The sequence below is a fragment of the Ictidomys tridecemlineatus genome, chromosome 13, assembly GCF_052094955.1.
Source record: "Ictidomys tridecemlineatus isolate mIctTri1 chromosome 13, mIctTri1.hap1, whole genome shotgun sequence".
Lineage (NCBI taxonomy): Eukaryota > Metazoa > Chordata > Mammalia > Rodentia > Sciuridae > Ictidomys > Ictidomys tridecemlineatus.
The window spans coordinates 64,240,686-64,256,650 of NC_135489.1; the positions used below are offsets into that span (position 1 = coordinate 64,240,686).

General features: G+C 39.2%; 1 pseudogene; it reads left to right on the forward strand.

Annotated features, from left to right (window-relative positions):
* Nucleotides 1-1,618: 1,618 nt before the first annotated feature.
* The window catches only part of LOC144369659 (contactin-associated protein-like 3), a 141,840-nt pseudogene continuing 127,493 nt past the window's right edge, over nt 1,619-15,965 (forward strand).

Consider the following 15,965-nt stretch of genomic DNA (forward strand, 5'->3'; position numbering starts at 1 on the left):
CAAGTTAAAGTACTTAGCAATAAAAAGCAAAGCAATGCCCCCCCATATCTATCTATCTATCCATCCATCCATCTACCATCTATCTATCAGTATCTGTAAGCATATGCATAAATATATGTGTGTGCATATATATATATATATATATATATATATATATATATATATATATACATATATACACATATATATCTTCAGAGTCTGGATCAAAAAGGTTTGTGCTTATGGTACATTCAAAGGGAAAATATTTTGAACAAAGATTGATTACCAAAAAAAAAAAAAGAAAAGAAATCTTAGAATCTGAATTCTAAAGAATCTGTAAAATTTGAGCTCTTAAGCACATAATATTTAAGTTGTGCTTATCAATCCAGAGAGGTGCCTATAAATACATTTCTCTGCACTCCTACATCCCATCATATAATGGTGTAATATCATCCGCTCATTCATTTCTTCTCCCAGTTATGTTACAACAATAACAAGCTTTTTTGAACCTTCACATTATGCTGGACATGGTATTGAATACTTTACAAATTAGGGTATAATTATAAAAATAATCCCTAATAAAAAAGACACATTCCCCGAGTTAGAAAATAGCAGTGTCCAGAATGCTGATTATTAAAGAAATAGTAGTTCCGAAATATTTCCCATTTTATTTATTTGACCAGAAAAATGACAAACATCAGTAAGACCTCACCAGCCACTGCTATTCTTTGTTCCAAAAGTGTGACCTTTGTCAAAACAAAAAGATCAGAATCTTGACTCTGTGCCCGGCAGACTCTGTGCTCCTTGACTCATGATACTTGGCAGACTTCTCATTGTGTAAGACACAGGCACTCCGTGGGGGCTCTCCCCGTCTCCCTGTGCTACAGCCAGAGAGCCCACAGCCCTGCCGGGGACTCCCTCCTCCACTCTCTGCTCTGGACCTGTTCATTCATTTTTAATTTTCAGGTTTTACCATTGTCTCTCCACCACATACCCTCAGTCCCTGGTGACTCTGTTCTGTTCTCTACCTCTGAGATCCACTTCTTTAAATTCCATATATGAGATCTGTTCACAAGTACTCTGTAGTTTGAAATCCCTTTTATTTTTTGTGACACTCAAGATCTAACATGGGGCCTCTTGAATGCAAAACAGGTGCTTTACCCCAGAGCCCAGCCACCAGCCACCAGCCCCTTGAACTCGTGTCTGCTTCGACTGTAGGCAGTCTGAGCGCAAGGACTGTGTTTTGACTATTTTCATTTACTTAATGCCCAATACTGTGCCTTACTGTAGGAATTTAGTCTCTTGTGTTTGACAGAGGACAGAACTGGTCCCCCAGGCATGACGGGAATGATAAACTGGCTGCCCACATGACATCAGACACTTCCTCCACTCACTGGGACCCCCCTGAATGGCATGTGAAGACAATGTAGTGTTCATCCACGTTCAGTTTCTTTTTTCTAACACGAATCTATGATTTTCTCAAGTTTATGTAGACTTCTAAGCTGACTGTTTGCTACTCCAGGAACAGGTATGCTAAGTTATTTCCTCCTCCTCCTTACCATTATCCTTCTTTTTTTCTGCCTCAAAAAAGGAGCTGGTGGATGGACCCCACTTGTGTCAAATAAATACCAATGGCTGCAGATTGACCTTGAAGAGAGAATGGAGGTCACGGCTGTGGCCACCCAGGGCGGATACGGGAGCTCCGACTGGGTGACCAGCTACCTCCTGATGTTCAGTGACAGTGGGAGGAACTGGAAGCAATATCGACGAGAAGAGAGCATCTGAGTATGTTTTCCAATAATAAGAATTACTACTCGTTGCTGCAAACCCATAAAGAGAAACAGTTTTCATGTACACTTTTTATTTTGTTTTCATTTGACACATAACAATTGCACATATTTAGGAAGTACAGTCTGTTATATACATCTATGGACTGAATAGTAACTAAATCAGGGTATTAGTTTGGGCAAGGATATTTTGGAGAAAACTCCAAAATCACAACCAACAAAACTTCAAGTAGAAAAATCATATTATGACTAAGAAGCTTCCATACAACACAGGAAGCAGTGAATGATGAAGAGATAACCTAGAGAATGGGGAAATATATTTGCAAAAGATACTTCTATTGAGAAAAAGGATTTTAAGGACTACTTTGAAAAAAATTATGTGAAAGCAGGTTGCCCATTTCAAAGAAAATATTGAAAGAGCCTCTTGTTACTATACCTTAATTAGTGTAGAAGATTAAGAATAATACAAATCCTATGTAATTTTCCTCATTTTGTTGAATAATATATTTTAGCATTGCCTCTGTATGATTTCACATTAGTATATTGAATTTATTCTTTCATTTTCTCTGATTTAATCTCATGCTTCTGAAAGATACTGAAGTTTTAAAATTTAATAAATGAGCAGTTTCTCTATGTAGGACAAGTTCAAGAACACAGGCTTTGAACTTGAAAAATCGTGTTTTCTTTATTATGTAGATACATTGAGAAATTCCAGGCTGTAGATCTCAGTGAGATCCTCCAGAAGACTTTGAATTTCCTCACGGTGGTGGCATTTCTATTGGTGATTATGTCTTAAAGCCTTTTTTGGAGGAATAATTTTTGTTTTAATGGTGTGAATATTTAACTTATTGTGTATTTAACTAATTGAAATATATTGCAAAAATAATTTGGTACCTAAGGTTTGGAAGTAACTCAGATGTGTTTGAAATCTTGCTCTGCACTGATGAAGGCTATTTAAAAGGTTGGGCATGATTTTCCTATAAAAAAGATATTCTAAAACCAACACCTTCTGTCTCCCCTCCCTTCTTTCCCTGTTTTTTTTTTTTTTACTCTAAAAGGTTATATGCTTAGGGAAAAATAATGTGAAGAATAAGGTCCGTATTAATCCAAAATAGTGTAAGTAGCACCAAATGCCAGTCCCCACCATCCCATCCCCTGTGGGTGGAGCTGAGCTTCACTGGAGTGACTGGTTTCCTTTCCTGAAGGCATATCACAGCGTGAGCATCCTCTGAACTCACAGTGTCTTTCTGCATCTCTGGTTTGCGTTGACTTGTGCTTCTCCAAAACACATGCTGGAATCCTAACCTACAGTGTGTTGAAAGGTGACTTTATTTGGAAATTGGTTATTTACAACCACATTAAAATGAGGTCAGTAGGGTTGGGCTTAATCCAATGACTCTTCCTAAATGAAGACATTTGAACACAAAGATGGACACTCATGGAGCGAGAGAACCCTCTATGAAGAGGAAGTAAGACGTCTTTAAGCCAAGGAACACTGAGGTCTCCAGAAGCTATGAGGTGGGCAGGCATGGAGCAGGTCTTTCCCAAGTGCTTGTAGAGGTAGTTGCCCTGTGGTCAGCTCCGTCTTTTGGCCTCTAGGAGCTTAGTTTCTTTGTGTGAGGTACTTTGTTCTAATGGCTCTAGGAAATAAGTGCATTCTATGGAGTTTAACTCTTCCATGTAGAGACCAGAACATCAGCAGATGTTTTCTGAATTAATGAGTGGGATTCATCCTCTCCCAGGATGCCTTTCTTGAGCAACCACACTGACAGTAGTCTCTCCCAGCCCTGCTCTTGTCTAGGACATGGTTGCACTAAAACTAGGACCCGTGGTACTGTGAGGATCTGGTTCCTCCTGCCATTTTGATCCAAGAAGTTTTTGAGGGCAGGGCTTTGTCATGGCTCGCCCTTCCTCCTCCATCCCTCTGACCTGCAAATTGTCACCATTTAATAAATTCAGTGCCTACTCTGATTGCACAGAATTGTAGGGTGAACCAAAGTTAATGCTAAAGAGATGGAACCCACAGACCAGCCTAGAGATGATTATTGGGTGTTCACCTACGAGACACAGACCCCAGGGATTGCAGAATGGAGCTTAGACAGGTCTTGAAGAGAGTGTTTGGAGTGCTGCAGAGTGATGAAGGTAGGTGTCCTAGAAAGCAGAATAACATGAGCTCCGAGATGCAAGAGGACTGGCCATACAGAGATGGAGAGACTGAGGAGTTTCATGAAAGTTGTAAAATAGCCAAGAGTGAGGGTCTCACGTTTGAATTATGAAATGCCTCTGCAGACAGCTGAGTTTCTCCACCTACCTCAGCATCCAAGGGACCTTTTCTTTGTTCAGTCATCCATTCTTGCTTTTAGTAAATAAGAGATTGGTAGACTTTAATAATATCTTCTAGGAAAATATAAGCTGAATCATGATTATATTCTTGATGAGTGTGGCCTCTTTGGTGTATTCTGTTCGGTTACTTTTTCAGAAGTAAAATTCACTGATTGTCTTAGGTTTATCATTTTCTTAAAAGGATGAGTTGATATTGTCTGTTATATAGTCTTGTCATTGCTGCTGTAATAAAAAATTGCATATCTTATATGAGCTTTCAGCCTTTATCTAGGCAATAATTCTAGATTTCATGAATGGAGTTAAAATAAGTTAGCTTAAAGAGATTTGGTTTTTATGTATAAAATTATTTACACTATGGATTAAAGAAAACTGCATGTTTTTGTAAACCTACTAAACTGCATGTTTTTGTAAACCTACTATCATTTTTTTCCAGCACAGATTCAGACTGGGTGCAGTGCTTGCCTTAGATTTATTGCATTAACCTTCCTCTCGCAGGAAAACAGAATGTGTCTCCAGATCTCTTCTAAAAAGCCTATTTCTTTTATTTTTATGTTAAGGACACATTAAAAATTTATTCTCCAACCTCATATCTTTCTTGGATGCTCTCCTTATCCTGTTTTTTAATGGCTTTTTAATTTTTGGGGTCTGGGTCTATTCATTAGCTACACTAATGTTTTCTATTATTAAAGATCCACACTTGCTTTTCTGCAGTGCCTAATTCTAGAAGCAGAGCGATTAAAATGATAAAACCCAAACTCATATAGCAACAAAATCTGAATGTTCCAACTTTGGGGGCTGTTTATGTTCTTTATTTATCCTGCTTAATGGGAATATCCATGTGTTTTATTGCAGAGATAGCCATGTGTAAGATTTCCGCCTAGTCACTGATGCTTGGTGTATGCAGTATAGAACCTTCCTAAAATCTGAAAGAAGAACAGTCTGAATCTGAAACAAATCAGGTGTCAAGGTGTCATGCATTGGATCTGGAATGTCCCCCAAAGGCTTTGGCTCTTGGAAAGTGATTGGATCAGGAGGATTCTGGCCCCATGAATGGATTAATCCATTGTTGGGTTCATAGCTAAATGAACTATTGAAGGTGGTGATTATTGTAGGAGGTGGGATCTGGATGGAGGGAGTGAGTCCTTGAGGATGTGCTCTTGGGGATTACATGCATCTACAGCCCCTTCCTCCATCTCTTTCTGCTCATCAGAGGCCCAGAATCAGTGGACCCAAGTGATCATGGACTGAAACCTCAGAAGCTGTGAGCTAAAATAAATATTTCTTTCGTTAAGTTATTTTTTCTCAGGTATTTTGTTACAGCCACAAGCCATCATCCCTAGTGTCAATTTTCCACTTATTTCTGTGAGACTTAAGAACCAAACCTGTAAAGAAATACATCAGTCTTTAATTCCTTATGAAATTTTCTACAGGCTGGGATTGGCTATGGTCAGATCCTTATCCAATCCTTCCACTTGGCTTCAAGCTTTCCCTGTAAGCATCAAACTCCTTTTCTGTTTGGGTGTCAAAAAAAATTTAAAAATGAGCATGCTTAAACACAAATTATTGCCTTCCACACTCTCCCCACCACCAAACCTATCTCCCCTGGGCATCCACCTGTCAGTAAATATTGCCATATTTACCAGCTGCTTGAGCCAAGATCCTTGGAGTTACCAGTGAACTCTATTCCTGCACACCCCACATTGGCTCCTGTCAAACCCAAATCCTTTGAGAATATATGGGGTCTTTCAGCTTCCATCACTTCCACCATTACCACTATGGCTTACCTCCCAGTCCTCCCCTGGACTATTGCATATGGCTTCCAAATACAAAATTCGTGGAATTTTATTTTCTTCAATTCTTGCTGCAAATGACCATGGATTTTGTGTAGCGTACAATTGTAGTTGTTTTCAAGAAAGAACTTTTGTAGATTAAAGGAAGCAAAATTGACTGTATTCACTGCTTCTCTCTGGCTTCATAACATTTTGTGCTACACTGTGCTTCTGGATGCTCTTTAAAGGTGTCAAGTGAAGTCCGTCTTTTGTAGTATCTGTTCAGTCCCTTTGAAATCTTTCCCTAGGTAACTTAGCATATATAACTTCCTCGATTCATTTCTCAGACAAATATTCTCTTCTTCATAAAATTCTTTTATTCAAGGCCCAAACACACATACACACAACCCTTCCACCTCATCCATCCTTCATCCCCATCTCTTCCTTTGCTGTTTGTTTCCTTGTGGGACTCATTATTTCTTGGTACTGTATATGGAGTTTTTTTTGTGTGTTCTGGATCTCTCGCTCCGTTAAAATGTTTTATGCCAAGAAAAAAGTATCCCCTGAATAATATTGTGTGAGTTTGTTTTGTAACTTTTTAACTTTCTGGTAAAGAGGATGAGTTTTGCTTTAATTATATCATCGGTTATCTTTATCTTCTCCCAAGTTTTATCTTTATCTTCTCCCGAGTTTTGTTTCAAAGAATTACCTTTCATCTGTATTGAAATCCAGCCGAATTATTTCTCAGTACTGGTCATCTTATCACCATTTTACTTTGGAATACAAGTAATATCCACAGATATTAAGTCCTTCAGTAATAATAATTAATATTATGTGAAAATACAGTCATTTGCCTCATAATGAAATTTTAGACAAAAACAGCCGTATATGATTGTGGAACCATTGGACTGTATGACTTAGGGACATCGCAGCCATCTTAGTTTGTGTTAAGTACACTCTAACAATCACTATATGACAGAGTCACTTAATATCACATTTTTTCAGAAGGTGCCCTTTGTTAGCAACTGGAGACAGGGTGTCTAGGTGTAAGACATGACTGTTAAGTTATGTTAGTCATGTTAGGATTTTTTAAAAGTAGTTTTAGTAAAAGAAGTGTTTTCCCCCCTCATTTGTATTCCACATAATATCCTCTTTAGTAAATATCTCTCTTTTCAAAGAATTTTGTATCTGTGTTAGTCAGTTTTTTGATGCTGTGACCCAAATAACCAACAAGATCAACTTAGAGGAGAAAAGTTGGGCTCATGCCTTCAGAGATTCAGTCCACGGTTGGCCAACTCCATTGCTCTGGCCCATGGTGGAGCAGAACATCATGGCAGAGGGCCACTGTTCTACTCATGGTGGCCAGAAAGGAGGGGGGGAGGGAGAAGGGACCACAGAGAAGCTGCACTCTTCCTGGGCATGTCCCCCATTGACCCACTTTCTCCAGCCATGTCCCACCTGTCTATAGTTACCATCTAGTTAGTCCATTCACAATAAGTTGGACTGATTAGGTGACAGCTTTCACAACCTAGTCATTTTACCTCTGCACATTCCTATGTCAACACAGGAGCTTTGAGGGGATACCTCTTATCCAAACCATTCCAGGATTCAAAATGTATGTCCATCCAAACTGGGAAATCTAAATATACCTGCTCATGTGTGTGTTCCTGAAGTACACTGGTGGATCTCCCTGGAAGCATAAGTTGTCTGAATTTTCTCCTTGATGGTCTGGCCTGATTGGAGCACAGGTGAGGGTATCTAATCCAAGAGCATGAAGATGGGGATCAGAGAAGAGCTGATCATGTTGGAGTGAGAAGGGACCTGATGGAAGAGGCTGCACTAAGCACCAGGCAGACAGAAAAATTGAAACTAATGCCATCTGCTATTTATGAAGAACACTCTGAGCATCTTAGTGACTTCTTTGTCCTTCTACAATAATGCAAATGAGTGCATCTTCTGAGCCAGGCAACAGTTAGGTGACCCTGGGAGAAGAGGAGCTGGTGGGGTGGCTGGGTAGCCAGCAAGCCCTGCGCCCCTGACAGGCATGGACTCAGTGAGTCAGAGGGAGAGCAGGTCTGCAGACAGAGCCAGCCCCTGTCTTGTTATACAGGTGCAGTGCCTGAGCTCTGTTTCCTCCAGGCTCAGGGGTGATCATTTGATCTCCTGTCTTCATTGATGTTTATTCTGCTTCGGGCTGTAGTAACTGCAGCTTGTTCCTTCTATATCTCCACATTTTCGCATCACCTTCCCTTCATCTAACACCAAGTTGGTCATATTGTCTGTATAAAGCTGACCACATTATCAACAGATCCATGTATATTGTGCACATACAAAGAATACTCAAGATTAGGCAATATTTTTTTCCCTTGAAGGAAAGGGCTTTTCCTAAATAGGAAGCAAGAGGGAAAAACAAATATTTTGTCCATGATTGAAACTAATGTCATCTGCTATTTATGAAGAACACTCTGAGCATCAAGCTATATGCCCTCTGGGCTTGCCAGTACCTCCATGCCTGATCTTTGCACCATTGCATCCAAAGTCCTGATTTCCAAGAAGGTGAAGAAACAGTCTTTTTGCATTTTTCCTGATGAAGCATTCTGCAAAAATTTTAGTTCTGAACATATGTAATCTACCTCAGAGCAAAACTCAAAGAGAAAGAACGTCAGTAATGACAGAATCTTTCCTGTGAGTGGTGACCATTGAATGGGAAGTGTTTCTTAAGCTGCATTTAAGGTCAAGCAGCCCAAGCTTTAAAAATTCCTTTGAGGTAGGTCTGTGCAAGCCAGGAGTGCCACATCAAGTGACACCTCTACAATGTGACCTTTCCAACGCTCTGGAAACTGAAGGGAGTCACAGGGTGTCGCCTACTTCGTGAGTTGTTAAAAGGCATGCTCTGAGTTTCAGTTGCAGGATTTAAAGAGTTCCGAGGATGGCTGGTGGTGACGGATGCATAGTCTGAATGTACTTAATGCCACTGAACTGTAGGCTTGAAAACGATTGAAATGTTAAGCTCCATGTGACATCTATCTTACCACAATGAAAGCATTTTTTAGAAAGTATGCAACAAGTTACTTCAGTAGTCAGTGGGCTCTATTAATAATGTATGATCTACACAGCACTACTCATTTTTTTCTGTTTTCAAGCTAAAACCTTTAAAAAGCTCCTTTGGTTAATATTTTTCGTTTAATATTATTCATCTGAGTTCAGTTAGTGTGAGGGGGAGCCCTCTGCATCCCGATAGCACCAGGAGCACAGAGGTAGTTCCTGCAGGGAAGGATGTGATTCAGGGCCACATAAGCTCCACGGGTACACCTGTGACCTTGAGACACAGCAGAAGCAACTCGAACTTACACTTGTGTTCTCTTGAATGAATAAATTGCCCAGGAATTTTGTGGAAAATCAAAATGGCAACTGTGGATGAGTGTCATGAGGTAATCAAAGATGGCGGTGGAATGCCATCATTGACCCCCAACCCCTTGAAGGACAAGCTCTTGCAGCTCCTTCCTTATTCCATGCCCTAAACTTTTGAAAGCACTTAGGATGATATTAAGAATGACAGAGCTACTCCAGAATCTCACTGGTTAATTTCACAGTGAGAGATTCTGTTTTGTCAGGGATTCTGTTCTTTGGTCATATTAGAATCCATATAACAGCTCAGTCCCATTTTGTCTTGGTAATAGTGAAAATCTCCCCCGTTGTGGCTTGGATACAAGGTGGTCACTCACATCCCCTGGGTTGAAGCAGGAATATTCAGAGGTGAGATGATCAGATCGTGAGAGCTGTGACCTAATCAGTGGATGGGTCCACTTGATGGATTAATAAATTGAAAGGACTGGAGGGTAACTGTGGGAAGGGTGAACATCTTGCCATGATGTTCTGCTCACCTCGGGCTCAGAGCACTGGAAGCAGTTGGCTGACCATGGCCTAAACCTCTGTAACCATGAACCCAGGTAAGCTTTTCCTGCTCTCAGTTGTTCTTGTCAGGTGTTTTTGTCCCGGCAGTGAAAACCTAACTAACATGCTCCCTTGTGGGTTCTTTAAGAAAAGCTTCACCACGGCCCTGTAGGAGACTCTCTCAATGGAAGCCTGGTTTACCAGCAGAATCCTTTGATTTCCCTCTAGGTTCCCGATTGTGAGTCATTTAACTTTCTGAAAACAACTACCCTACAACTACAGACTTCCTGAGAGGTCACAGCCTTCATTTTTCATTCAGTGACATTGACAAATCGGAGCTATTTGCTTACCTAAGCAGTTTTCTTTCAAAAGAAGTATAGTATATATACTCTTCTTCTATCCAAGATATTGACAAGTAGGGCTTTTTCCTGCACAGAAACTTTGGCTACCATGATAAAATTTATCTTAGGGAGAATAGCCCTCTATATAGTTAGTGAACGTTCTAATTAATAATAACTGTCAGGGAAATGCAAATTAAAATTACATGAGATATCATCTTACATCTTTTAGAGTGGTTCTTATAAAAAAAAAAGCCAGGCATGGTGATACACACCTATAATCCCAGCACCTAGGGAGGCTGAAGCAGGAGAATCAAAAGTTCAAAACCGGCCTCAGCAACAGTGAGGCACTAAGCAACTTAGTGAGACCCTGTCTCCAAATAAATAGAGCTGAGGATGTGGCTCAGTGGTTGAGTGCTCCTGAGTTCAATCCCCGGTAATAAGAAAAAGAAAGATACCAAGTGGTGAGGGTGTGGAGAAAAGGAAACTCTTGGTAGGAATCTCTATTAGTGCACCTATTATAGAAAACAGTATGGAGATTCCTCAAAAAATTAAAATAGAACTTATAAATGATCCAGCAACCCCACTACTAGGCAAACATTTAAAGGAAATGAGGCAGCAAGTCTAAGAGACACTTGCAGTCCAGGTCTGTAGCAGCACTATTCATAGAAGCCAACAGAGCCCCTCTAAGTGGTCATGGGTGGATGAATGGAGAAAGGAAATGTGGTATATATACATGGCAGAATACTCTGAGCCTTTCAAAAGGAAGTTCATCCTTCATGACAGCATGTAGAAAGGACATTATCTTAAGTATAATAAGCCAGGCACAGAGAGACAAATACTGCACAGTCCCACTTAGACGTAGAATCTAAAAAATGTTGAACTCAGAGGCAGAGAAGCCAGTGGTGCCTACCAGGGGCTGGCTGGCAGGGAGGAGGCTGTTTGGGGAGATGTTGGTCAAAAGGATGCAAAATTGCAATTACATTAGAGGAATAAATTCAAGAGATCTGTTATACAACAGGGCCGCTATAGTTATGGTGTTCTGGTTAAGTTGCTTAGGGGCATCACCAGGTTGCTGAGACTGGCTTAGAACTTGGGATCTCCCTGCCTCAGTCTCCTATGCCTCTGGGATCACAGGTGTGTGCCACCATGCCCAGCTAAAAAATTAATTTTAAAAAAGAATAAGCCAAGCAATTAGTATAAAGAATTATAATAAGGGAAATTAGTCCTACAAACAGGAGAAATATATAATAAAGCTGAATTCTGGATTTTTGGATGCTAAATATTAGTATGAAGAACAGTGGAGAAAAATATGGTATCCGTTAATAAATTACAACATGTATGCTGACATGTCAAATATATGATATTTTAAGTGAATAAGAAAAATAGTTACTTCATACATTATATGAAGACAATTAAGTAGTTATCTGAAAAAAGAAAACAAAATAATGCTCACTTCTCTTTTTTTACATTTATTTTTTAATTGTAGTTGAACACAAGATCTTATTTTATTTATTTATTTTTATGTGGTGCTGAGGATCGAACCCAGGGCCTTGCATGTGCAAGGTGAGCGCTCTACCACTGAGCCACAACCCCAGCCCCTGACCTGACTCTTTATATCAAAATAGATTGCATATATTTAAAGATATAAAGTAAGGCATCCATAGAGATAGTCTCAGAGGATTCTGGGAGAAAGTTTGCCTTTACAGTATTGGAGTGAGCACATATTTTTAAGAAAAATGCAAACCCAGATCACACTGAATAGACAAATAAATTATCTTTCTAGAAAAATACTACATGAAAAAATGCCAACATAGATATCAATCCAGGATTGGGAAATGAGATTTTAATGGACACAACACTGTTAATTTCCTTATCTATAAAAGTACCTTTACACATTGATGGATAAGGACGGAAAGGCAATGTAAAAATGAGAAATGTTAATGAGCAGCCCAGACCAAGAAATGATTTCTAAATGTATGAAATGATGTTCGCCTTGCTTACACATTGAAGAAATGAAAATAAAGCCGCAGCACTGAGACCCTCCTTAGCTCAGCAGGATGGATTAAAACATTTTATTTTCTCCAACTTTTACAGTTACGCATTAAGTGTAAAGTCTCTTAAAATCAAATGTAAATGGTACACCAACCCTGCGAGATCATGGATAGTACTGCTTAGCCTAAGACTCATGTTAAAACAAATTTCAATGAAAATGAAGAAGTTTTAGTTTGAAGACCTAACAACCTGAGTGCTTCAGTGTGTACCCAGCAAGATTCTTTTGTGCTTTGTATATGTTTAAATCCTTAACAAGACTCTACGAGGTAGATACTAATGGTCTTCCCAGATAAAATCAAGGAAAGAAAAAAAAATTACAGGTTTTGTCTATTTAACCCAACTGTAGATTGAATGGGTAATGGCTCAAGGATTTGAACCCAAGAAGTCTGGCTGCAAAATCTGAACTCCCTGCCCGACCCCAGAGCTAGGCCTGTTAATGTGCCTGCTCCTGAGTTGAGAGTGGAATTTGGAGGATTCAGAATCAGCACCACTTCAGATGCTGGTGGGAATATATATTGATACTACTCCTAGACAGCCAGCCATTTGACAATATCTATATTTCAAAATTGATCTCCTTGCAGTCGTTCTGGATGAAGGTAGTGCAAAAAGAGCAATGTTTTCATCTCTCAATGTACAAGCTACATGAAGTAGTTCTACTTGCAGGAATGAATCTTCCCCTTATTGCATTAATATATGCACATATATGCATGTAGGAACACACATAGATTATACCATTTTATAATAATAAAATGATATGTTGATACAGTTCTCTAATTGCTAGGTGATTGATAAATAAATTCAAACATTTATACTCTGCAATAACACTCACCCTTAATAGAGAATGAGGTAAACATATTGACTGATAGTGAACTTCAAGATTTTTTTTAAAGGCAAGGAAGAGAATAAAATATTCTCCCATTTGAAATTTCCAAAATGAATATCTACATCTATAAGTATAATGTGTACATGTAAAATACAGGACATTTCTGGAAGGGTCCACTAGAAAAATAATTGTAGCAATTTTCCCCTCTGGAAAAGAATAGGGGTTAAATATATATATATATATATATATATATATATATATATATATATATATATATATATATTTAAAATGGATTCATGTATGGCTTAAACTACCTGTGTCATATAGTCTTTTCAATTAAATTCAAAGCAATTAAAATTCATTTAAAGTAATAAATAATGTAATTCTTTTATTTATTTACTTATTTATCTTGTACCAGAGATTGAACACAGAGGTGCTTAATCACTGAACCACATCCCAGACATTTTTAATTTTTTTTTAATTTTAGAGACAGGGTCTTGCTGAGTTGCTTAGGGCCTTGCTAAGTTGCTGAGGCTGGCATTGAACTCGAAATCCTCCCAAGCCTCTGGGATCACAGGCGTGCCCCACGGTGCCTGGCTAAATTATGTAATTCTGTTACCCACTGAAGTCTCTCCAGGATTAAAACCAACTGGCAAAGCTCTGCTATAAAGCCTTAGAGTGAGCGTTCAGTCCTGTCTTTCCCTGAGAGGGAGGGGATCGTAGGGGGTGAAGAGAAGAGAGGGATTGGGGTGGAGTGGCCCATGTGGACATCACTGTGTTGGAAGGAAGGGGACTTTCATGGGCTTTCAAATGAGGAAGAGCAGCCTCATGTCAGAAAGAGACTCACAGAGGGAGGCCACATGGAATACTGTGAAAGAGACTTATTGGGTATACATATATATTTCTTTCTTTCTTTCTTTCTTTTTAATATCTAATATGTATCTCACTCAGGGTAAATGCCATTCTCACTTTGTTATTTTGGTTATAAGCCCCATGGAATTAGATTGGAGGCATCAGATTCTAGTTTTGATATTTATTTTAGTGGTATTTCGATGACATGTTTGTTTGATGTTTAATGAATGATATTTATCCAGGCCCTGAGCTCTCCAGCCTTAGATGATCATGGGCTATGGTGGGGATACCATCTAATGAAGTGTAAAACTGAGCCCTGTTCCTAACGTGGCCTCTGGTAAAACCCTTGACCAAGCACCAGGGGCTCAGCACCTGTGAGCTTCTCTTCTTCTTCTGTTTTTTAATATTTATTTTTTAGTTCTCGGCAGACACAACATCTTTGTATGTGGTGCTGAGGATTGAACCCGGGCCGCACGAATGCCACGCGAGCACACTAGCACTTGAGCCACATCCCCAGCCCTGAGTTTCTCTTCATTTTATTACGAAGTGAAAGGTGGAGGCAGGATCCAGTCTTGTGCTACAGGCCGAACCATGTGGAATTGCCAGCATCTAAGGAATTTGACCTATACAAACAGCAATGTCAGGTGACAGACTAATAGACACACACTGATTCTCTTTCTAGGCTTAAAATTGAGTGGTTCAGCATGTGTTTGCCATAGAGGCAGCTGCAGCTCATTCTAAGTTCTGATCTGTGCCCTTTTCCATTCACAGGGTGAACTTATTTCTCATGTTAGTGTTTCCTCGGTGTATAAACACACATGTATTTGCACATGCACATACTCACATACACACACATATGCTGCAATAAGCTGGGAAAAAAGAAGCCTAAGGAAGACTGAATGATGAACTTGGGCCTCCTTAATAAATAATCTACAATAAATAACAACAATGATGTAAAGCTTAATGAGTATTATTCATTATATTATTGTGCTCTAAAGTATTATTGAAGTTCAAAGAAGAATTAGCTTTGCTGTGTCCTCTGCTTCCTTTCTGTTGATAGATAGGGTATCAGAGTTATCACAGAGGATTCATTTGAAATGAGGAAAACGTATGAGTACAAATCTGTCAGGATTTGGGTGGGTTCGCTGGGGCACCTTGTGAACAGAGGTGACACGTCACCTTTGTTTCAAAATACATTTCATAAAAATGGGTTGCTTTGCTGTGGGAGCCATGGGCGCTGTCCACCACTTTAACTCTGGCTTTCTTCCAGGATGACTTCCTTTTGCATTTCAGCCATTGACTCAGTTTCCAAATTTTTGTAGCTAGATTGATCACTAGGGTTACAACTCTTTACCCTCATGATCACTTGTTTCCCCAGGTACTGGGAATTTAACTCAGGGACACGTTACCCACTAAGCTCTATCCCCAATTCTTTTTTGTTGTTGTTGTTATTGTAAACAACAACAGTAAAGCCATGTGCCTACCATCTTCAAAATATTTCCCTCCACCTTGAAAATATTCACCAAATTATTCCTTCTCTATCACAGAAATGGCTTCTGAGACAGTTCCATTTCCAGAGGTTTTATGAATTACCAGGAGCTGCACTGGTTTGCCTGATCTCTCCCTGACAACAGTTGAAATTCAGTTATTTTCTGCTCTATTTCACAATGACTTTCACTCTGTTCTCGCCCAGCTATACCTTTGACACACTTGAATGCCTGTGTACATTAATATCTATGGACTACTGGCTAAAATGTGTATCACTTAGTCCATTTCATTATTAGAGACAGCATTGTTCATTTCATACTGAGAATTCTAAGAGATGAGGACTTTGTCATATCTCCTTTATATGGATAGAATCTTAAATCATCTCTACAATGGATTTTTGCCTAATGTGTCCATTTTAATACATGGATAAGAATAAATATTAACAGTACGATATTCTAAATAACCACCTTTTTTGGATAAAATGGCATGTGTTATCTAGTCATGTCATGGATTGCATTATAGATGTTTCTGTTTATTTATAACAAGACACTTTGCATAGCTCTGACAGTGTACAAATACTTACAAGAAATGCTCTTCCTCATAATTGAGGAGTAAGACCTAAACCAGGTGTCTCTCT